The 23,680-nt window shown below is 35.2% G+C and overlaps 2 long non-coding RNA genes across 2 annotated transcripts; one reads left to right on the forward strand and one right to left on the reverse strand.

Moving 5' to 3' along the window:
- Positions 1-1,993: 1,993 nt before the first annotated feature.
- On the forward strand, positions 1,994-3,374 carry LOC113333529. Its single transcript, XR_003352114.1, has 3 exons — positions 1,994-2,286; positions 2,525-2,609; positions 3,287-3,374. It is a non-coding gene; the product is annotated as an uncharacterized LOC113333529 (long non-coding RNA).
- A 10,518-nt stretch (positions 3,375-13,892) lies between these two features.
- Positions 13,893-16,900, reverse strand: LOC113333435. Its single transcript, XR_003351983.1, has 3 exons — positions 15,498-16,900; positions 14,673-14,756; positions 13,893-14,129 (listed from the first exon to the last, which is right to left on the reverse strand). It is a non-coding gene; the product is annotated as an uncharacterized LOC113333435 (long non-coding RNA).
- Between the last annotated feature and the right edge of the window lie 6,780 nt (positions 16,901-23,680).

Genomic DNA, 23,680 nt, shown 5'->3' on the forward strand with positions numbered 1-23,680 from the left:
CTTTTGATAAATCAAAGTGAACAAGAAGCAATTGATAAACCGAACTTATATTCACGAAGAACAACCTAGTATTATCAATCAGCTCACAATAAACATAATCGAATAGCGAAACAAGTTATTGTGGAATCACAAACGATGAGACGAAGGTGTTTGTGATTACTTTTCTATCTTTCCTATCAGAGATATAAATCTTAAGCCAATTTTACAATTGCACTCAATCACGATAGAAACAACAAGATCGGATCACACAACTACAAAGAGAATAGTTGGGTCTGGCTTCACAATCCCAATGAAGTCTTCAAGTCGTTAACCTACAGGGTATCGAGAAGAAACCTAAGGTTAAAGGAGAATCGACTCTAGTTATGCAACTAGTAACACACAAGGGGTGTGGGGATTAGGTTTCCCAGTTGCTAGAGTTCTCCTTTATATAGTTTTCAAATCAGGATTTGCAATCCAAGTTACCTTGGTAACTAAGCATTCAATAATCACCGTTAGATGAAAAACCTGATTCAACCTAGCTAATATCTTTCAATCGATCGAAAGTATCTTGTTACACACAAATGAAACGTACTCTCGTTTAGGTTTATGTAACCGTACCTAAACGTGTACACCATGTTGGTTCACAAATAGTTAACCGAGGTTAGCCATATGATTACTCTCATATCAACCTTATTCATCTTAACCATAACTAGTTCAAATGACTCAAATGAAACTAGTTAAAGAGTTGTTCAATTTCCGTATTATCATGGATTTATACAAGAACACAATTGAAGCAAAATCGGTTTGATTCACTCGAATTGATACATGAACATTATAGCCACGGTTTGCAAAGATTGCATTCCTTATTGATAAACGTTTTAGGTTCATGTACAACTGATTTGATAAAGTAACCAGCTTAAGTATGCGTACTTAAGAAACCGGATTTGAGTTTGTTTAGTTTCCAAACTCAGCAGAAATTTTCGGTTTGAAAACTTCCGCCGGTATGCGTACGGGTACGCATACTTAATATGACTAGTTAAGAGCTTGTTAATTCCCAAACTCAGCATAATTTTTTGGTTGGAAAACTTCTGCCAGTATGCGTACGGTTACACATACTTAACCTGTCTCCTTCACCAATTTCGTATACACACATATGCATACTCTTTGTTCCCGGTTTATGGATTTATACACTAATGTGTGAACACACTATATATGCTTATATCCAAAGATGGTTACATGATTCTAAACTCTTTATTTCAGTCATTGAAACATTCTTCTATAATGACATTAGCCGTTTTCACACACTATTAGCATCAAAGCAATTTTCAAGATATTGAAATAATCATTATCGAGATATTCTAAGTCTTACACCAAATGATTGTATCACACAAACCATATAAGATATTACTCAGCAATTTTCTCATGATATAAGATGAACTTGGTCGAAACGAAAGCTTACCAACACATATTTCGAGAAATATGTATACTCAGCTCGAAATCTCAAATGTGTATAGAGAAAACTATATCGTAACACGACTTATGTCTCAATATAGGAGATAAAGTAGAAATAGACTTTCCAAGTGATATATGAGTTTAAGTCTCCACATACCTTTTATTGATGAAGTTCCAAAAGCTCTCCTTAGTAGTTCTTCGTCTTCAAGTGATAAGCGTCATGAAGTATAAGCTCAACTACACAAACTACGTCCTAGTCTGAGACTTAGCTATAAGTAGTCTAGAAATCAAGACATATAGGTTTGACAACTAAACTTGACAAACATGCTTGAGATAGAAACGCGTGCGAGTTCGACCGAGCAGTGCTCTAACGATCTCCCCCTTTTTCAATTTTAATGACAAAACTATCAATACATATGGATTACAAAATAAATAAAAATTGTAGCTTCTCATCTAAGGGTGCACAGGAACCGAGCCGGACCGTCCCGGAACCGGTGGAGCAGTACCGAACCAGGTACGGGGTACAGTTACCGGTCCTAAAAATAGGAACCAAGGCTAGGGAGGTACAGGTACACGGCCCTGGCCTAGTCCCGTGCCGAACCGTACCGTCTGTACCGATTAGTTGTAGCCGTCAGATTTAGGGGATGATAGATCAATAATAACCGTTGGATTAAGTGGTGGTATATAAGCAAACATTATAGGGCTAGGGTTTCTATTCTCAATTTCGTTTCTTTTTTTCTTTCCGTCTCTCCTCTGTCTCTGAGAAGGAGAATAAGTGAAGAACTCTGTTGGAACTTGGATTACTCCTCTGTCTCGTTGATTGATATGAGTTTATGTCTCAGTTCTTACTAAGAGGTAATCAGATGTTGCGGATTTTGATTTATTTTTTTTCAATTTAGGTTAACGTTTCTTCTAATCTGCATCTTCTTATGAATCTTATCTGTGTACCTCTCTTTCATTATAATCATGTTTTCGTTGATGATTCGTGAAAAATCAAGACAAAGCTTCAATGTGTAATCATTACTTTTATGAAGTTTTGAATCTTTTGATCTTGAAAGCTATGTCTGATTATATTAGGGTTTCACTTTCACAGGGTAAGACAAAGGGAAAAGAAAGGAACTGAACTGGATTAAGTATCAATCAGATTATCTAAGGGAGTGGAGAAAGAGAAGGAAAAGGTTAGAGATTTGTTGTTGTTTTGGATTATGTTGTTCCTAATTCACTGTCTAGTGTCTAGTGCTAATCTTTGAATGGTAATGGTGCTGTTTTAGTAATTTGAGTACTTCTTTTTATTTTTGTTAATGAAATTAGGGTGTTAGTAATTGTTCTGATTTCTGATTTACATGATTGCTAGAAGTAGGTAGATAATTAGTTAGTTACTCAATCTTTTTGGTGTTGTCAAAGTGCATTTACTTGCAGTGATGCTCCAATTCTGTGGTTTTGTAACTTTTGTTTATAAAGTTAATATGGGTTAGGTGTTCCTACTAGTTACAATTAGAAATTTGGGATTACGATTTGGTTCATTATACTGCTGTTAGACTTTGTTGATGATGCTATATAAGTACCAAGTAGTTAACTGCAATTACATGTTAGAGCAGGACAAGAATGACAAGTAGTTAGTTCTTATGTTTCATGAATCTTCTTATGTTTCATCACCTCCATGTTTGTCTAAATAAAATGGATTTTATTGAAATGAAGAATCAATAGGTACTGAGAAGTTATCTGACTTGATCAAGTGTATGATTAGGTGCTGCAGTGCAGATTTAAGTTCTTGGAGTGGAGTGCGTTTTCTGAATTGGGTTTATTAAATGTTGTTGAAATCTAATTTATTTGTTTTTCTTGTGCTTTTGATTAGGTGCTGAAGTGCAGATTTAAGTTCTTGGAGTTCACTAATTCAGTAATTCTAGAGGGTTGCTGATACTGCACATTCAAGGTTTGTCATTTGGTATTTGTGCATTCAAGGGATATGTAAATGTGAATGTGTGGTGGTTGAATTACAAGATTCAAGTTGCTAATTAGGTTCCCTTCGTGGATAGGAATTTATCTATGAGATTAGGATAGAGCTGGTAACACTTGTTGATATTCTAGAAATGGTCTATGTTGTCCATATGTAATCTTTGCAGCAGAACACATGCCTTTGGAGACATCTTTATAACAGAGCAGTTATGCTTAGAACAATGTCCAGTTGTGCCAAGTAGAATGACTATTTATAGATGTTTATTAGACATGTATGTATTAGAAAAAGAAAAGTTGAAAAATTACTTCAAGTCAACCAAGCAGAGGGTTAGTTTGACGACAGACACATGGACTTCACCAAACAATTTCAACTATATTTGTGTAACAGTTCACTTTATTGATCAGTAGTGGAAGTATCAAAAGAGAATTATTATGTTTTGTGAGGTTAGGGTCACAAAGGAATTGACATTGGTGAGATGTTAGAGAAGTGTTTGTCAGATTGGGAGCTTAAAGATGTGTTTACTGTCACTTTGGATAATGTGAGTGCCAACAAGGTAGCAATGGATTATTTGAAGACTAGTATTGTTTCAAAGACAAGGGAAGAAGAGAGAGCTAAGTACTTGCATGTAAGTATATGTATATGAATATGACTTATTATTTTTTACTTTCTAACTTAGGATTATGTTTATTACTTTCTAACTTGTTTGAATTCACCTTTTCAGGTAAGGTGTGAAGCTCATGTACTTGCACTTGTGGAAAAAGATGCTGTGAGGGTCTACAACAAATCAATTGCAAGAATCAGGTCAGTTGTCAAGTATATAAAGGGTTCTCCATCTAGGTTGGATAAGCTTAAGCGTTGTGCAAAATTAGTTGGAATAGAGTCTAAGGTAACATTGATATTAGATGTTAAGACTAGGTGGAACAACACATTCTTGATGCTACAGGCTGCAGAAGTGTTAGAAAAAGCATTTATTAGGTTAGAAAGGTATGACAAGGAATATCGACAGTTGTTTTATTACCCAAAACAGAGTGAGAAAGATCTACCTGATGCTAATGATTTTGATATTGATGTTAATGTTGGTGAAAAAGAAGAAGAATTTAGTGAAGAAGAACAAGAAGAAGTTGAGGTGACAGGGAAGAAGAAGACACAAAAGAAGAAGAAGAAGGTAGTAGTGAGGAAACCTGCTCCATGTGAAGAGGACTGGATCTTTGCCAGAGGCCTTGTCAAATGTTTGAAAGTATTCTTTGATGCCACTGTTGCATTTTCAGCCTCAACTAAGGTAACAACAAACACTTTCTTATGGCAATTAGTTATCATATATGAGCAACTAGTTGAGTTTAGAGATAATGTAGATGAAGATCCTTTTATTGCTACTATGGCTGGAAAAATGTTTAAGAAGTATAACAAATATTGGGGTGATTATGCAAAGATGAAACCTACAACCTTTTTTGCCATGTTGTTGGATCCTAGAGAGAAAGAAAAAGGACTACAATTTGCTCTTGAGCTCTTGTATGGGAAGAATTCTTCTAAGGTTGAATCTGTTATGAAGCTTGGTAAGTTGGATTTTAAGATTCTATTTGAAGAATATAAGGATGCCTATTCAGTTCATGAGGAGGAGTCAAGTAGTTCTATCCAGGGAAAAGCCAAAGCAGTGGTAAGTAAACCAGTGGCAGGGCCAAGTCGTATGAAAGAGTTGATGTCAAGGAGTAAGAGGTTCAAGAAAAGCCCAAATGATGATGAGGGAAAAACAGAGTTGGATAAATATTTCATTGACGAGTATGAAGAAGGTGAAGGAGAAGATGATGATGAGGAGTTTGACTTATTGGGTTGGTGGAAGACCAACAGTACAAAGTATAAGATACTTGGACATATGGCTAAGGACATATTAGCCATTCATGTGTCTTCTGTTGCCTCTGAGTCTGCTTTTAGCACAGGAAAGCGAGTCTTAAGTCCTTGTAGAAGCTCTTTATCTACAAGGACAGTTGAGGCATTGCTTTGCACACAAAGCTGGCTAAGGAAGCCAATACAACTTGATCTTCTATCTGATTACATACCAGATGATGATGTTGAAGTTGAAGAAGGTAACATATTACATTATTACTTGTGTTTGGAAGTAATAGATATAGTCTAATAGTTACTAACTGCTATTATTTGTTTTTGCAGCGTTACTTGGTCCTATCAACAGTGATGACACCACAAGTGCTGCTGACATGGATTAGAAGATCAAGATTCAAGATTACAGAAGCACTAGCTGCACTGCTAGTTGAGTAGTTGTTCTTTTTTCAGATTTTCTCATTTTCAAGACTTAGTGTGTGTGTCTGTGGCTACTGCTACTTTTTTTCCATATTTTCAAGACATTGTTTGTTTGGTTTGTTAGTAATATTGCTACTTATTAGTTGTTGCTTTGAATGAGAATTTGTTCTATAGAAAAAACAGGTAAAAGAAAAGGCAGTCATTTTTGTGCTGAAAAGGTACCGACTGGTACCGGAACCGTGCCGGAACCGCACCGGAACCGAGGTACACGATACCGGTCCAAAATCTTCGTCCCGATCTTAGGGAGGTACAGGTACTCGGCCTCGGCAAGAACCGAGCCGAACCGTACCGTGTGCACCCTTATTCTCATCCAAATGCTTGATCTCCTTGGCATCTTCAACGCGACTCAAAATCTTCGTCACTTCCAAGTACTCCATGATCCTAAAGGTTGTAAGTTCAGCATCATAGTTCTTGAAGATCCGTAGCGATAACAATGAGAAAACAAGTGCTCTCAATCATTGTTATACAGTGTCATAGTATTATTACACAACATCAAAGTTCAATTGTATCACAACTTTGACAACAATACTATGGTGATATGTATCACTCCCCCTTAGTCAATACTACATCTTGACATGAAAACCACCCCCTCTTACATAATGATCCGTAAACCATATGTATTTTTAGTATCACATTACACATTAATTCTCCCCCTTTTTGTCAATATAAATTGGCACAGGTGCGAAAACTAGTGGGATCCTCATGAAATTTTCATAGAGATACTTCATGACCAAAAGAGAATACCATATCAACTTATCTAGATGCCATCATAAAGCCGAAGCTAAATGCATTCATCAAGGAGTTTATAAAGATACAAGATAACCCCTGTAATATTCCAAAGCCACATTCCCCACAAAGATTTGGAAATTAAGCACAAGCTCAAAAAGAACTCTCCCCCATAAAATGTCATTCCCGAAAGAACAACAAAGGAAACCTTACTTTAATGAGAAAAGAAGTATCTCTTTGGACATAACCAAATCACATGAAAACATGAATCTGAATCCAAAGTATTCAATTGAATTATCCATAAAAGAATTCATGATTACCAATCGAAATGCGCCATTAAATTAACCACAACAAAACCCATAATTAACTCAATTGAAATTACACAACTAAATTAACCATAAAAGTGATCAATTCAATTGGTCATGCTCGAACATAAGAAAACTTATCGAGCAACACAGTATATGCACAAGAATATGGATCGGAGATCGACCAATACTTCGGAATAGACAAGGATTCATTTTATTTACCATCACTATTTGCACAATGACATATAATAGATTTAATCCTTGTAAACAAAAGTTTCATTCTTTTCTTCCATCAAAACAATGACATAAAATGCTTTAACTTTTGTAAAATCAAAAGTTCATTCTATCTTCTATCAATACTTTCATACCGACATAATAGAGATAACTTTTGAACAAGTATGGGACAGTCACAGGTTCTCGGGCGTAAACAACATATCCCATAACAATTTGTAATATATAAAATCATAAAGATTAAAATTGCAAAAAATCATCTTCCAAATAACTTAGAATTTAAATAAATAAATCTAAAATCATTGAAGATGAAAATCGTTGGACATAGCTATGTGTACTTGATGAAATTTAATTATAATACCGCAAGTGCACGACTATCGATTAGATAGTATACAGAATACAGGTTCGTTCCACAGGGACCAAATAATTGTTATCTCTGAATTCCTAATTAAAATAATAATAATAATAAAGGAAGTAATATTAATAAAACTAAGAAAATAAATGAACTAGTAAAGAAAAGAATACTAGGGTTTTGGATTCCACCAAACTAATCATGTAAAGTTCTCAATTCATCTCTACAAAATATTCATATTATCACTGAAGACAATATCGAAACCAATCTCATGTCTCGGAAAATGTTGCAATTAAAATAAATATACAACTTTTTTTGTAAACCCAAAATGGTATAATTTCCTTCGCTTATAAAATATCAATAGCCGAAGACTATTCAAAACGGTTTAAAGAACGAAGCTTTTTAGAAGAGAAATTAATAAAACAATTTAAACCAAAAGAATATTTTATTAGATAATAATTGAGGTTCTTACATATCATAATTGGCTTCCTCCTCCACCCCAGCAGAGAGATTACTCCATTATTACAAAAGAAAATTAAAAGAATGAAATAGAAACTCTATTCTTTTGCTCAGACTCCGGACTCCCTTTTTCCTTGTATCCAACGTATTTATAGCTTCCAAAGGAAAACAATTTCCTTTTCTATTTCTCACTACCACGTCATCATCCAATGAGAATGCGCCACATGTCAATGAGATGCAAATACCTCCAATAAGATATTGCCACACGTCAAATAGTATAATTCTCATGCAGTTATATGATTCGCTTCCGGGTACTTCCTCTTGTAGTTAATGAAAGTATGTCAACCAATGAGACTCTTTAGTGTTGTTCCTGAGTTCTTCACAAATATCTAGGGTTTGGAGTAAAAGATTTTGTGGGTACACCTCATGTAAACCCACCCGAGACTATAACTGGGCCACTAGGGCCACCTAGGGGTTTAAAGGCTTGTTATACATGCTAAGTGTGACCGTTTCCTCAATGAAAGGGAGTTGTATGTTTTAAAATTAGTTTAGTTTGATTTTCTCGGGACTAGCAAATAATAAGTTTGGGGGCATTTGATAGACGCATTTATGTGTCTAATTTGATATCTATTTTCTATATTGTTAGTACCCATTTTTGTACTTATTTTGCTAATTTGTGTTTTTGTAGGTGTTTTTGGGAAATAAAGCTCGTTGGACTAAAATGTGAAATTCCGTTCGTAAAATGGAGGAAATGAAGTGACTTATAATTTAATGGGTTAGGCCCAAAAGGAAGAAAATGGAGAATTATTTCATTTGGTCCAATTATTCGAATATGGGAGTGTGGAAAGTGTGGAGCCCATTATGTCGACATCATTTATAAGATATTAAAAAGATATTTTACTATAATGAAGAAATAAAGGTATTAAAGGGAATTAAATATATGAAGAGTATGGAAAGAATAATATTCTTTATGGTCGGAGCTAATAAAGAATAAATAATTCCTAAATATACATTTATAAGTGACAGATCTCTACTTAGATAGTCACACAATGGACTTCAATATTGGAATCACAATGATCACATGAATAGATTATTATAGAGATATATAGTTCAAACGATGTTGTCTAAGGTCAATGGTGTTTCTCATATCTGTCTGAAGGCCTCCGCCAAGATGAATCATATCCTACTTGATTGAGATACTGGTCTGGAGTAATATCAACACAGCTTGGCATATACAAGGGAACCAACGGTCGATAATCCTCAATCTAAAACAACACAACTGGCATATACAAGGGAACCAGTGGTCGATTTTATTCATTGAACAATTTATTTTTTTTATTTTTATTTTTTTTATATATTTTTGTAACAACATGATTATATTTTTTGGATCCAAGTGCATGCTTCTTGTCAGCAGATTACATGATAGTTCTCATGGATCATGCGTTCCACGCTTGTTTAGGCGACGGAGACAGGAAAAACACACACATATTGCTATCCAAGTGTTAATTATTCCATTTGGTCTGATTGGTCTGGTCTCTTTTATTTTTTTAGTAACTCAATCACTCTACTCCATCCCAACAGTGGTAACAATTCGATGAGAGGGCTCTACCAAATCACTTAGAGAAATATATAAGTTTGCAAAAAGAAATAAAAACGGAACATAATGTGATGATTCCATTATAACACCTGAACTCTGTCTTTTTATGAATAGACTCTAGTATTTGATTCCTTAACTCCTACAACCAAGATGTTTCCATCCACTTAGACTCGTTAGTACCATCCTAAATTGGCACAAATTTCTAGGCTCTGGATTTTTTTTTTGTTATTATTGTTATTATTATTTTATATTTTTTTTCGTTTTATTATTATTTTTATTAAAAACTAACTAAATTTTTTTCCCTCACCCCCAAACTTAAATCCAACATTTTCCTTAATGTTTCAAATTAAGTGCAATACCAAAAATGTAAGTAACAAGAGGAATCTATAAAGAGAGAAATCGAAAATATAGTACCTGGATGAAGCATAGCAATCCTTCCATGGGAAGCAAGAAAGAAAATAAAAACAAAAACAAAAAAAAACCAATGTACAATAGGGTCCTCCAGAGGGACCTTAAAATCACCATGTATGGGTTGACTCCTATAAAGCACCAAGTTTAGTATCTTCGACCAGACGTCGGTAGAATTAGTCACCACTTAAAATCATATAGCAATAATCGGAACCTATGTGGGTCATCAAAACCAAATAAAGCTACCACAAATAGAAGGAATGCCAAGAAAATGAACAAATAACGCATACCCCTTTCTAGTTTCCTTTTTAAGACAACTACATCTAGTTATGGTTGGGGTTCATGCTCTATAAAAAGGTTAAGATAAAATATTTTCATTGGCTTATTTTCCTCATAGTCAGGATCCGAAGGATCATGTTGTAGAGTCTGGAAAAAATCAAATAAAAACTTAGAAGCACATAATAATAACCTGAATAATTGTGGATCCTTTAAGTCAATTAGATTTGACTTACATAGTTGACCATAATGGTGATCATTCTTAAGAGAATGTTTCGACGATTCTAATTCCTTAAAATGATTAGGTTTAGTTCTAAAAACTATATAATGACACATTTCAAATTCAGATACTCCCACATTTGGTAAGTAAAATCTTGGTGGGACAACAAAGTCAATTATGGTATCATGGACCGCATTAACCACATCAACCATATGATGGGTTTTTATTAACTGAGTTTCTTTTTGGACATAACTAGGTTCAGGAAAACGTGCATGAATATAGTCTCTTAAGATGGTAGAGGCACATACGTCAAGTCTCAAGCTAGGGACATTTGTAAGAGTCAAAGGTAAACCATAGGGAGAATGATATTCACCCCCAAACTTAGAATTGTCAATATCCTTGGATAAACTAGTCACAAATTCCTTAATTTCTAAATTAACAGATTTAGGAAAATGGTTTTTTATTTCTTCTAGGTTGAAATTAGGTGGTTCTACATTTCTATAATCCTCAACAGAGACTATTGTTTCCGAATCGCTAGACTCTAAAACACTACTCTCAGGATAAACTCTTTCCTCCAAACCATCGTCGGCTTCATAATCACAATGATATACTACACCATTTAAAACTATGGTGTCTCTAGTCAAATCCTCATCCTTTTGAATAGGTGAATAATTATCAACATTATTAGGATTTTAACTAGAAACAACATTATAATCATAAGGGTCAACTGGTGTAACATTTTCCTCGTCATGATGACTACATATTTCAAATTCTTCATAGACACTATCATCATCATAATAACAATACGAAGATGGTTGAACCTTATTTGATTGGCCATTAAGTTCATTTAGAGCAATATTTAAATATGCAATTATTTTCTTCATATCTAAGTCACGCATGAGTGACTCTTCATAAAATTTTTCCTTTAGTACGACTCTCCTATTTAAGTTTTCAGTCAACTGCTTGAGTGAATTTTCTAAGGAAATACTAGGATCATAAGAATTATTTTGTTGCAACTGCTTCATCAAATCCTCCAAAGACAAAGAACTTACATTTTGGTCATTATAATTGTAGCGCCCCCAAAGCTAACAACTGATGATATGGTGCAGAAAACATCCTATTTATTATATATTGTTTATGCTTTCTCTGTTATTTTTCTTGTAAATTATGTATTTTACGCATGTTCTGAGTTTTATAGCTACTTTGGAGTCATGCGGAGGAAAATAAGAATAAATCATCCAAATTACACAAAAAGGTCATTTCCTAGGCGAACACTATCTGGAGCCCAGCCAAGGTTAAGGAGCAACTGTATTTTGGAGAAATACTAAAAGACAGTCAACAAAGGTTAGGGGGATGCTAGTTGGGTAGCCCTTCAAGGTGACCGGGTATCGCATATAACCTGCTTCTATAACCCTAAATCGAGAATTTATTTATCAATCATTCTCATTTCTATTTGCCTGAAAGTGAGAAACAAAAGCAGCGGCTGCTGCTTATGAAACCGAGAGACGAGCTGATGCCATTAATGGAAGCTCGATGTAGTGGACTCAGAAGGAAAACATGGGATGCGAGATGTTACTGTGGGTCTCTAGAAAAGAAAGAAATTGAAGAATTTGAGGTGAAATTCAAGATCTCAGAAGTTAGGGTTTGATATGGAATTAACCATAGAGGAAGGTGCTGTCAAATTTACGAGACAGAGAAAAGAAATCGAAGATGAATTCAACCAGGGTTTGAAGGAATCAGGGTTTGTGGCTTTGGTGATGGGTTAGAGACGAAGCTGTTGATGGTATCTGCCGTGAATTAAATGGGTTTTTGGTTTGAATTTGAGATGGAAATTCTTGGTAGTTGCTGTTGATTTAGGCGATGGAGAAGAATATGACAGTGGTGGTGATGTTCATGGGTTTGTGGTGGTGGTTGAGATCCGAGATGTTGTTGATGGGTTGGTTTTAGATTCAACAGCAATTGCTCGAGAAATCTTAAGGGGATCTGATGAAGATGATGGCAAATTAAAGAAGATGTGGAGCTTGCAATGAACCAAGAACAAACAGGGAAGTGTTGGTGGTGCTATGTGGTTGAATTACAAAGATGTTGCAAGAATTGAAGAGCTGATGATGATTTGAAGCTCTGTTGTTGAATGAAACCAGTTTGAATGCTAGATGTATGTGTTAGGATTGCAAGAAATAGAGCTAAAATCGGCCTGAAAATGGCCTTAGAGATGCCCTGAATATAAACAAAACTCGGTCGGGTTTCTGCTATGGCGAGTCAACTCGTTACCGGCCGATGACCGATCCAGCCATATACCTCTACTGAGTAAGACCATTTAGCCGAGTAAGATGCTAACTTGGTGTCTGACTTCCCCTTTCTTTGACCCAGTTGACTAACAGAAGACCGTTAGGTCAGCTTTTAACTTTAACATCCTCTGACGGAATATTCCATGACTGAGAAGAAGATTCTGGCGACCGACAGCACTATTTCGGTGTCGTTTCAGTCCGGATTTCGGTGATCCCGAGTACTTTTCCAGGCGACACAAAAGTGCAGATATTTGTGAAGAATTCTCTAGACTCATGGGTTTGAGGAATTGGGCTTGAATTTGGAAAGATAAGGTGGAAGAATTTTACAAAGACAAGGATTTGGAATTATTATGGGAAAGGGATCCTATTCCTAAGAGGAGTGCAAGCAATTTCAAGCCTATAAATAGAGAAGTTCTCTACTTTTCTTTACACACTTTTGCACACCTCTACACACACAATATTTCTCTTTTCTTTATTCTTTGTGTGTGAACTTCTTAGCATGAGCAGCTAATTTTATTATTGATTGAGGATGAACTCCTAGTTCTTGACATGTTTTGAGTTATGTTTTAAATCTACTTTGAAGTTTTCACATGATTATCGTTTGTTTTTACTAATTGGAATGTTTATACATTCATGGTTGTTTGATAGATTATTTAGAGTGCACGCTGAATTGATTTGTTAACTCAACCTAAAGCTAGTAGGAGTTAGGGAATACGTAATCGTTCTCGACACTTTACACAAGTAAAAAACACGAGACTTTGCAGAGGGATTCTGTGGAGCAATTGTGTGTGAAAACAACGCTAGAATTGGACCAAGCGAACCGACTTTAACTACTAGTACTAAACCTAAATTCATAAATCTTAATGCATTCGGGGGAATTACATCTTGTAATCGAACATCAAGGTGGTTCTTTTGAATAGAATTTGATAACTAAGCGGACCTGTTACTTAGTGAAACGAGGGATTTTGGGGTTAGCTAAGCGAACCTGCTATCCTACGGTTGGTGATAATCTGTGACTAATAACATGTGGATGAAAAACATAACTTAAATCATTGTTTTGCAACGAAGAATGATTCCTTGATCTTGTTTCTCTTATTGATTTTCTTTATCTTTTAATTGCTTTGTTTATTTTCTTTTGCTTTATAAAATCTAAAACCAAAACCCCTTTTTTGTGACAATTTTACAACTAAAAATCTCTTGCTCCTCGTGGGAATGAACTTGACTACACTATATTACTTGTTAATTAGGTGGAAAAAATATTAATTAATTTGTTGTGGTTACGACACGCATCAGCTGACTAATCCAAGAGATTAACTAAATATAGAGGCACTAAGAATCTAAATCATATACTTTAGCATTCAATTAAGAAATCTGCTACAAAACTTAACCCAAAAACTAGCCTCGCTCTGGAATATATATATACAAATCTCCTCTAAAATGATACTTATATAATAGCCATTTGGTTTACAAATAGAATATACAATATAATAAATATAGCAGAAGTTATCCAACTAACGAAATCAACCCTTGAAGCTTTCGCTGCGCAACTCTGATCTGTCTCTGAAACTGAAAGTGGGGATGGGTGAGCACATCATCCCTAAAAGGGGTGCCCACAAGGAAAATAACATTTAACTTTAAAGTAATCATAAGCAAGAGATGGAAAACAGTACATGCTTTCCCAAACATTAAATAGTGACCAAATCACTGTAACAAACATGTATATGGACAAACTCCTTCTTCAAACAATGTATACTATGGTTGTGCAATTCCGAACTCGCAAATCCACACCTAACCGTAAGTATTGATGTCGACAATTCCGAACTCGCAAACTGCCGACCAATATATCATAAAAGCTCTAGGTATAAATGTGAAGGAGCGTATCCTATATACCACACGTGGAAATTCTTATTTCCCATAACAATTCATATTGACCACAACACATTACAGGTCCTTTCCAAACCATGGAAAGATTAACAGAATCAACAGAATTATCGTAAAACAAGTTAAACAATGCATAGAACGCACAAACATAAATACATGAGTTTGTTAAACATAAACTTTTGTAAAGGAAAACAATAATGGTTACCAAAGAGTCAAATGCATTCCCACCTCTTTTGATGACAAGCCACGCCTACTTGGAGACCACGATCCACTGGTTCATCCTTCGAATCGATCGTTGTTAATACAGACTAACTGTTAATCACACAAGAAGTCTAAGAATCTAACCAAAATGGCTCATACAAGAATTATATAGTTCTATCTGATGGTTCTAAGTCCATTTATGGTTCTACACCCTTTTATTATCTATCTTTAGCACATCTAAGGTTTACTAATTCAATTAGGTTGTAACTATAGTCCATTGATAGGTCTTAAGAAGATATACAACTCTGTAGAAGAAACCAAAGGCTAAATCAGACCATAAGGGTCCACTACATCAAATTAGGAAACCTAAACCTAAGCCAAAGTCCACTAAACAAGTCCATTAACTTAAGGCCCAGTCTACCTGAGTCAACTAACGGCCAATAACAGTTAAAGGGTGAACTAACAGTCCACGTCCATTCAAAGGTCAATGTCCTGGTCAAATGGTCAACTCAGTCAAAGAAGATAACTCAGTCAAGGTCCACTGAGTCAAACCGATTTAAGAATGGTTAACAGGTTAACTCAACTCAGTCAGATTGACTAAGTCAGCTAGAGTCAGATCCTGATTAGGCTATGGCACAAGGCCAAAACTCTGGCATAGGCCAGAGCTATTGCTCAGGCCAAATAATATAAATGCACACTCATTGTGCAGTACAACTCCATAATCCAAACTCTAAATAATTTCTTCATTCTTATTTCAATCCTACCAGATTATATAACTTCATCTAATCAATACAATCATACAATCAAAGCATAAATACTTCATGACTCACTTTAAATTCAAATACAGATTACCTGTAATTGCAGTTCCAAGCTTTTACAGCAAAACTCTTTCTACAATATCAATTCAACATTCACTAATCCCTCTTATACCCAAACTTCACCTATAACAGCTCATACATCACATATCCATCACCACCAGCATTACAACAGTACACCGAATCCAAGTAAACTTCACAAGAGCATTCTTAATCACAATTCATCTTACCTGAAATTGCAGTTACAAACTTCTACAGAGGGTACAACTCCATACAATCATCTAACCATCATACTAACACTTCAGCCACACAACATCTCATACAACTAGTTCATCTTTAACCCTGAGGCCTCATTACAGCTCTGTTATTTCCTGCAACTAATTGTTCCATTCAATAAGAACAACTCTGCAATCTGAATTCAACATAACACCATCACCAGAGCAGCTACTGCCTTCTCTATCTCAGATTCAGAAATCCATTTGAAACCTTGTAACTTAATCACCACTTGCATTATCACTTCATCCAACTGAGATACAAATTCAACAACTCTTTTTACTATCTCTACCACTTCTAACTACAATTACAGTTTCATTGATCAATCATCTCAACCTCAATTAATTCCAGAATATTATTGTTTCAATATAACTGCATAACTTAACAAAAATAACAGAGAAGAACAATTACCTCAGACACATGTCCAGCATCTTAAAACTAATTCATCTTCTCTGGTAAGCCAGTTCAATTTCAACCCACACCATAAACCCCAATTTATTTCTCAATCCTCTTTAGAACCCTAACTCACTGATCTTTCAACATAACCACTTCACATCTTCAATTAAACTACAACCCAGTTATTCTTCATCCACCACAACTCAGTTCATCTATCAATCCCATAAGAATATACAATTCGATCTATAAACCCTGATCTCTGTTTTGGGGAAGAACAAAAACCCTAATTTGCTTTGAAATCAAATTAAACTCATACTAACAATTCTACTTCATACCTGGTCAAAACCATCTCAAATCTTCCCTTTAAACTCTCAATTCCATCTTCGAATTCTTCTTTGAATTTCTCCCAGAAACCCTACCTCTTGGTTCAACATCAAAATAATTTTACAGGTTAAATTAGATATCAACCCTCTTAATATTCACCAGTTAACATCCCGATTAACTTATCAATTTACAAATAAACTCAACATCAAACTCAAACCCTGTCTTTCACAGAAACACTTCTTTTCAACTCAATCGAGGGTTCTAACCAAACCCAAACTATGAAATCATCAACACCACACTTGATTGATTGGTTTCACTAATTTTCTGTAAGGTTTTCTCAACAGAGATTTCCTCTCTGAATCACCAGATAAGAAGAAGAATAAGAACATAGGAGAAGAGAAGAAGAAGGAAGAAAAAAGAGAAAGAATAAGAATGAATGAGCTTATCTGCTCGACTAGGTTAGATAAGACAAACGAGAAATACTATTGCACACACTCTCATATATAAGGGAAGTCTAGGTCGGCCTATCTGCGAAAGACCATTTTCCCCCTTCAAACCAATCTGATGATATCCTCTTCGTCCGATGTCCGAATGACACGTTCAAGTAGTCCATTCCACGTAACTTTTCGAGATCTATTCAACGGTACTAAATTCGTACCTAAATTTTTGTTAGATAAATTCCTATTAATTAACGTTCGTATTAAACTAATCGAGTCCTTAGCGGCTATATCGTCTCTTGACTAGTTTAATAGCGTTGACGAGCTTCGGGGTCTTTACAATAATATTGCTCACTTACCCGTCCATATGACTGGTGTGCGTGCGAATAGTAATTGGGATCACCGTGGTAAGAACCATAACTTTCAGAAGGTCGGTAGTGGTCCCATGTACTATCCACACTATAGTCAAAGCACATATATTATGCATTTTGAAATTCGGGTCGATATCCATTATATTGGTCCTCATAATACCAGTTCGACATTTTCTTGGTGCACATGCAAATGCAAGGTCAACTAAAATAGGTAGGGTCGGGTTACCTTAAGCAGAATATACCTACAGTCAAAGACAGGTCAACTGTACGAGGCTAGGGCTCGTGGTGTTTCGGATGATAACACCCAAAGGGTTCACCGTACTAAACCACGAGTTTTCCTAAAATCGGTGCCGAAAGATGCAATTGTTGTGTGTGCACGTGTATTTTTTTAAAAATAAAATAAATAAAATAATATCCTAGTCTAATTATAAAAAAAAAATCTCTAGAATCCTAATATAAATATTTACAAAAATAAATGGATTATCTTACTTACGTTTTGGCAGTCAAATTTTATTTCCACTTTTAATGCATTTAAACCTGCACACCAAAAGTAAAAAGATACCCACAAGTAATAGAAGATAAAATAAAATAAAGAAAAAAAACAAATCTAATCTATCCTAGTATTTACGAATTTAACAAAAAATAAAAATAACAACTTTTAGTCTCCGGCAGCGGCGCCAAAAACTTGATGGGATATAATTATAATACCGTAAGTGCACGACTATCGATGAGATAGTATGCAGAATACAGGATCGTTCCACAAGGACCAAATAATTGTTATCTCTAAATTCCTAATTAAAATAAGAATAATAAAGGAAGTAGTATTAATAAAACTAAGAAAATAAATAAACTAGTAAAGAAAACAATACTAGGGTTTTGGATTCCACCGAACTAATCATGTAAAGTTCTCATTTCATCTCTAAAAAATATTCATATTATCACTCAAGACAGTATCGAAACCAATCTCATGCCTCGGAAAATGTTTCAATTAAATAAATATACAACTTTTGTTGTAAACCCAAAATGGTATAATTTCCTTCGTATATAAAATATCAATAGCCGAAGACTATTCAAAATTGTTTAAAGAACAAAGATTTTTAGAAGAGAAATTAATAAAACAATTTAAACCAAAAGAATATTTTATTAGATAATACCTGAGGTTCTTACATATCATAATTGGATTCCTCCTCCACCCCAGCAGAGAAATTACTCCATTATTACAAAAGAAAATTAAAAGAATGAAATAGAAACTCTATTCTTTTGCTCAGACTCCGGACTCCCTTTTTCCTTGTATCCACAACGTATTTATAGCTTCCAAAGGAAAACAATTTCATTTTCTATTTCTCACTACCACATCATCACCCAATGAGAATTCGTCACATGTCAATACGATGCAAATCCTTCCAATAAGATATTGCCACGCGTAAAATAGTGCAATTCTCATGCAGTTATATTTGGGAATTATTTATTCTTTATTAACTCCAACCATAAAGAATATTATTCTTTCCATATTCTTCATATGTTTAATTCTCTTTAACTACTCCATGCAAATTTCTTACCAACACCTTTATTTCTTCATTATAGTAAAATATCTTTTTAATATCTTGTAAAATGATGTCGACATAATGGGCTCCACACTTTCCACACTCCCATATCCAAATAATTGGACCAAATGAAATAATTCTCCATTTTCTTCCTTTTGGGCCTAACCCATTAAATTATAAGTCACTTCATTTCCTCCATTTTACGAGCGGAATTTCACATTTTAGTCCATCAAGTTTTATTTCCCAAAAACACCTACAAGAACACAAAATAGCAAAATAAGTACAAAAATGGGTACTAACAATATAGAAAATAGATATCAAATTAGACACATAAATGCGTCTATCAGTACTCACAATAATGGCTATTCCAAACCCTAGTTATTTTTCTAAAAACATAAAGAGAATATTCACTAGACATTGAGACCTCTGAAGAATTCTTTATCATCCCCGAACTCCTTGTCTCAACAACCATGGGAACATAAGGTTCATGGAGAAATGAGTCAATTCCAACAAACCTTCTAGGCTGAGGATGTCAAATCAGGGCCTTCTGAATTTCGAGAGTTCTCATAACAAAAGCCTTTATTTGCTGAATCTCCTTCCTTGCTTCCTTCAACTCTTCAAGAACATCAGAAAACTTCTAAGAATTTGAAGGAACATCTCTTGGCTTCCTCACATTCCTTCTTTTTCTCTTCAAAGTTGGAGGTAACGGAGATTTTTCTTTTTTCTTTCATGATTGATGGATTAACAATCATATTAACATATTTTCCATCAGAACACATGATGCTTGGAGTCTCCATACTTGTATGGGTTTGTGAGAGGAAATCACAATTTAAACTCAACAGACAGTCTTAAGATGAAAAGAGTTTCAGAGAAGGAAAAAAGATATAGGGTCACAGAACCTTAAACAGCACAGGTTCACGCATGCACAATTCACAACCCTAAAGAGAGTAGAATTGTCGAGAATAACCCTCTTTTTATTGAATACACAGGAAAGTCCCTTCCAAAATCAATTGACAAGGACGAATTCCAAATTTGCAAACCAAAGCAAAAACAAACTAGAAAGAAAAACCACTTTTCTTTTCTTAAAGCCTGAGGTGTGCACAATCTTGTCTCTTTTTGATCAGGCACATGAGAGGAGATGCGCGAAACCAACACAATCAAGTTGTACTGCGGTGAACAACAATTTGTCCACCATCCTCTTTTTGAAAGGAATTCATAGAACCCTGTCTATCAAATTGTTTAGACCATACTCTTTTGTCTAGTGGTCTTGAATTATATTTGGAAACCAACTTCTTTGAAGATGATAAAATCTTACATACCTCAGCGGTTTTCTGAACAAGTTTGAGCTTGTTTGCTAGGCGATTTGCTCTTCTTTGAAGGCTCTTGACATGTCCCATCTTGTGTTTTTACTTGAAACACTTTGAAAGTTCATTACCCTTGAGTGAACAATAAGAACATGTCACTGGATAAGATGATTCAGACGCCCGAGATGTGCAAGATTCTAGACACAGAGTGGAACCTGAAAAGTCAAACATAGGGTTTCTAACAGAAAGGTTAACTTCTTCTTCTAGATTGGTTGAGTCTTCTTCAGGAAGGATATCAAGATTGATGTATGTATTTCTACAGTTATCAAAATCAAATATCTTCACAAATAAGTGCAACACTTGATTTTTCATCTTCGTTGGAATCATAATGATCAGAAATTTCATCAAGGGTTGCAGCAAGACCTTTGTTTCCAATGTATTTTCTGCGGTTCGGACACTCATTCGCAAAATGACCAAAACCTTTACACTTAAAGCACTGTGGCATATCCTTGTCATTAGCCTCGTCAGCATCCCTGTTTTTAGGAGGAATGCGATTATAAGGTTTAACTGACGACCTAGGTTTGTCTCTGGAAAACCGTTTACTTCTCTTCATTAGAAGATCCCTAAACTGTCTTGTGATCATAGAGACTGATTTGTCAAGATCTTCATCTGATGAATCAGTCTCAGAAAGATCTTCCTCAAATACATAAACACTTTTACTTTTGTCAAGTAATTTAGTGTTCCTTTGTGATTTGAAGGAATCATCCTTTCCAGTTTTGGATGTATGCTCATGATCAAAGATCTTTAGCTTCCCAACCAACGTATTTTAGAGAGAGCATCAAGATTATTTCCTTCAACGATGGCATGCTTCTTAGAATCGTATCTAGATGGCAGCGATCTGAGAATTTTCATCAAAATGTCCTTTTCAGGAATAGTCTTACTCAATGCAAAAGTTGCATTAACAATTTCAGACACTTTGTGATTAAACTCATCAAATGAATCTTCATCTGCCATACGAATGTTTTCCCAATCGGAATTAAGGTTTTGAAGCCTAGCTTCCTTTTCACTGGTATTTCCTTCGAATACGGTTTCTTAGATATCCCAAGCATATTTAGACCGAGTGCACGTAGTCACATGGTGCTGAAGATCTAGGGTAATGGCATGTATGATGGCATTCAAACCCTCGGAGTTTTTCTTTGCAACAAGTATCTCAGCAGCGTCATATGCACCAATATCCTTAGGAACAGTCGCATTCCCTACTGCCACAACGGGAGCATCATAGCCATGAACTTCATAAACCCATTATTGAAAATCTCGTGCTTTAAGAAAGGCACACATAGCAATTTTCCACCACAAGTAATTTAAGCCATCGAAGACTGGTGGTACGTTTATAGACATAACACCTCTGTCCAACTCAGATCGCTACAAACACAGACTTGTAAGGTCTTTAATGTGTTTTCCTTCTCTGATACCAATTGAAAATGCGAGGGTCTAACAACCACACCCAACAATTCGTTTGGAAATCTGAGAGGACTTACTCCAATACACTTTCTAGAGAATTAACTAGACAGTTAGACTCAATCTAGAATAAAGTATATCAAAGAGTTTAATATCTCTAACTCTTAACTCAATCCGCAATCATCAAATAGAAATCTGCGAGCCCGATTGAATATAAGAGGAATTACTTGAACGGTACCAAAGACCAATGTTCAAGTGTCAATCAATGCAAATCAACAACCAAAAGTTGGATATTCAAATTGATTGATCTTAACGCACAACCTGTGATAATTCAATTATATAACAAAATATAATGCGGAAAATAAATAAGACAGATACCAAAATTTTGTTAATGAGGAAACCGCAAATGCTGAAAACCCCCGGGACCTAGTCCAGATTGAACACCATAATGTATTAAGCCGCTACAGACACTATCCTACTACTAATTAACTTCAGACTGGACTGTAGTTGAACCCTAATCAACCTCACACTGATTCAAGGTACAATTGCGCTCATTACGTCTCTGATCCCAGCAGAATACTACGCACTTGATTCCCTTAGCTGATCTCACCCACAACTAAGAGTTACTACGACCCAAAGTCGAAGAGTTGATAAACAAATCTGTCTCACACAGAAAAAAGTCTATAGGATTGAATAAATCTGTCTCCCATAGAAATACCCAAGAGTTTTTGTTCTGTCTTTTTATAAATCAAGGTTAACAAGAACCAATTGATAAACCAGAGTTACATTCCCGAAGAACATCCTAGTATTATCAATCACCTCATAATAAACTTAATTGACTAGCGAAACAAGTTATTGTAGAATCACAAACGATAAGACGAAGGTGTTTGTGATTACTTTTCTATCTTGCCTATCGGAGATATAAATCTCAATCCAATTTTACAGTTGCACTCAATCACGATAGAAACAGCAAGATCAGATCATGCAACTACAAAGAGAATAGTTGGGTCTGGCTTCACAATCCCAATGAAGTCTTCAAGTCGTTAACCTACAGGGTTTCGAGAAGAAACCTAAGGTTAAAGGAGAATCGACTCTATTTATGCAACTAGTAATACACAGGTGGTGTGGGGATTAGGTTTCCCAGTTTCTAGAGTTCTCTTTTATATAGTTTTCAAGTCAGGGTCTGCAATCCAAGTTACCTTGGTAACTAAGCATTCAATAATCACCGTTAGATGAAAAACCTGATTCAACCAAGCTAATATCTTTCAACCGTTAGATCGAACTTAGCTTGTTACACACAAATGAAATGTACCCTCATTTAGGTTTATGTAACCGTACCTAAACGTGTACACCATGTTGGTTTACAAATAGTTAACCGAGGTTAGCCATATGATTACTCTCATATCAACCTTATTCATCTTACCATAACTAGTTCAAATGACTCAAATGAAACTAGTTAAAGATTAGTTCAATTGATATATTCTCATGGATTTATACAAAAACACAATTGAAGCAAAATCGGTTTGATTCACTCGAATCTATACATGAACATTATAGCCACCGTTTGCAAAGATTGTGTTCCTTATTGATAAATGTTTTAGGTTCATGTACAACCTATTTGATAAAGTAACCAGCTTAAGTATGCATACGGGTATCCGTACTTAAGCAACCGGATTAAAGTTGGTTTAGTTTCCAAAATCAGCAGAAATTTTCGGTTCGAAAACTTCCGCCAGTATGCGTACGGGTAAGCATACTTAAGGTGACTAGTTAAGATCTTGTTAGTTCCCAAAATTAGCAGAATTTTTCGGTTGGAAAACTTCCGTCAGTATGCGTACGGGTACACATACTTTACCTGTCTCCTTCACCAATTTCGTATACACATATATGCATACTCTTGGCTCCCGGTTTATGGATTTATACACTAATGTGCAAACACACTATAAACGCTTATATCCAGAGATGGTTACATGATTCTAAACTCTTTATTTCAATCATTAAAACATTCTTCTATAATGACAATAGCCGTTTTCACACACTATTAGCATCAAAGCAATTTTCAAGATATTGAAATAATTATTATCAAGACATTCCAAGTCTTATACCAAATGATTAT

Source organism: Papaver somniferum, unplaced genomic scaffold (genome assembly GCF_003573695.1).
Source record: "Papaver somniferum cultivar HN1 unplaced genomic scaffold, ASM357369v1 unplaced-scaffold_133, whole genome shotgun sequence".
NCBI lineage: Eukaryota > Viridiplantae > Streptophyta > Magnoliopsida > Ranunculales > Papaveraceae > Papaver > Papaver somniferum.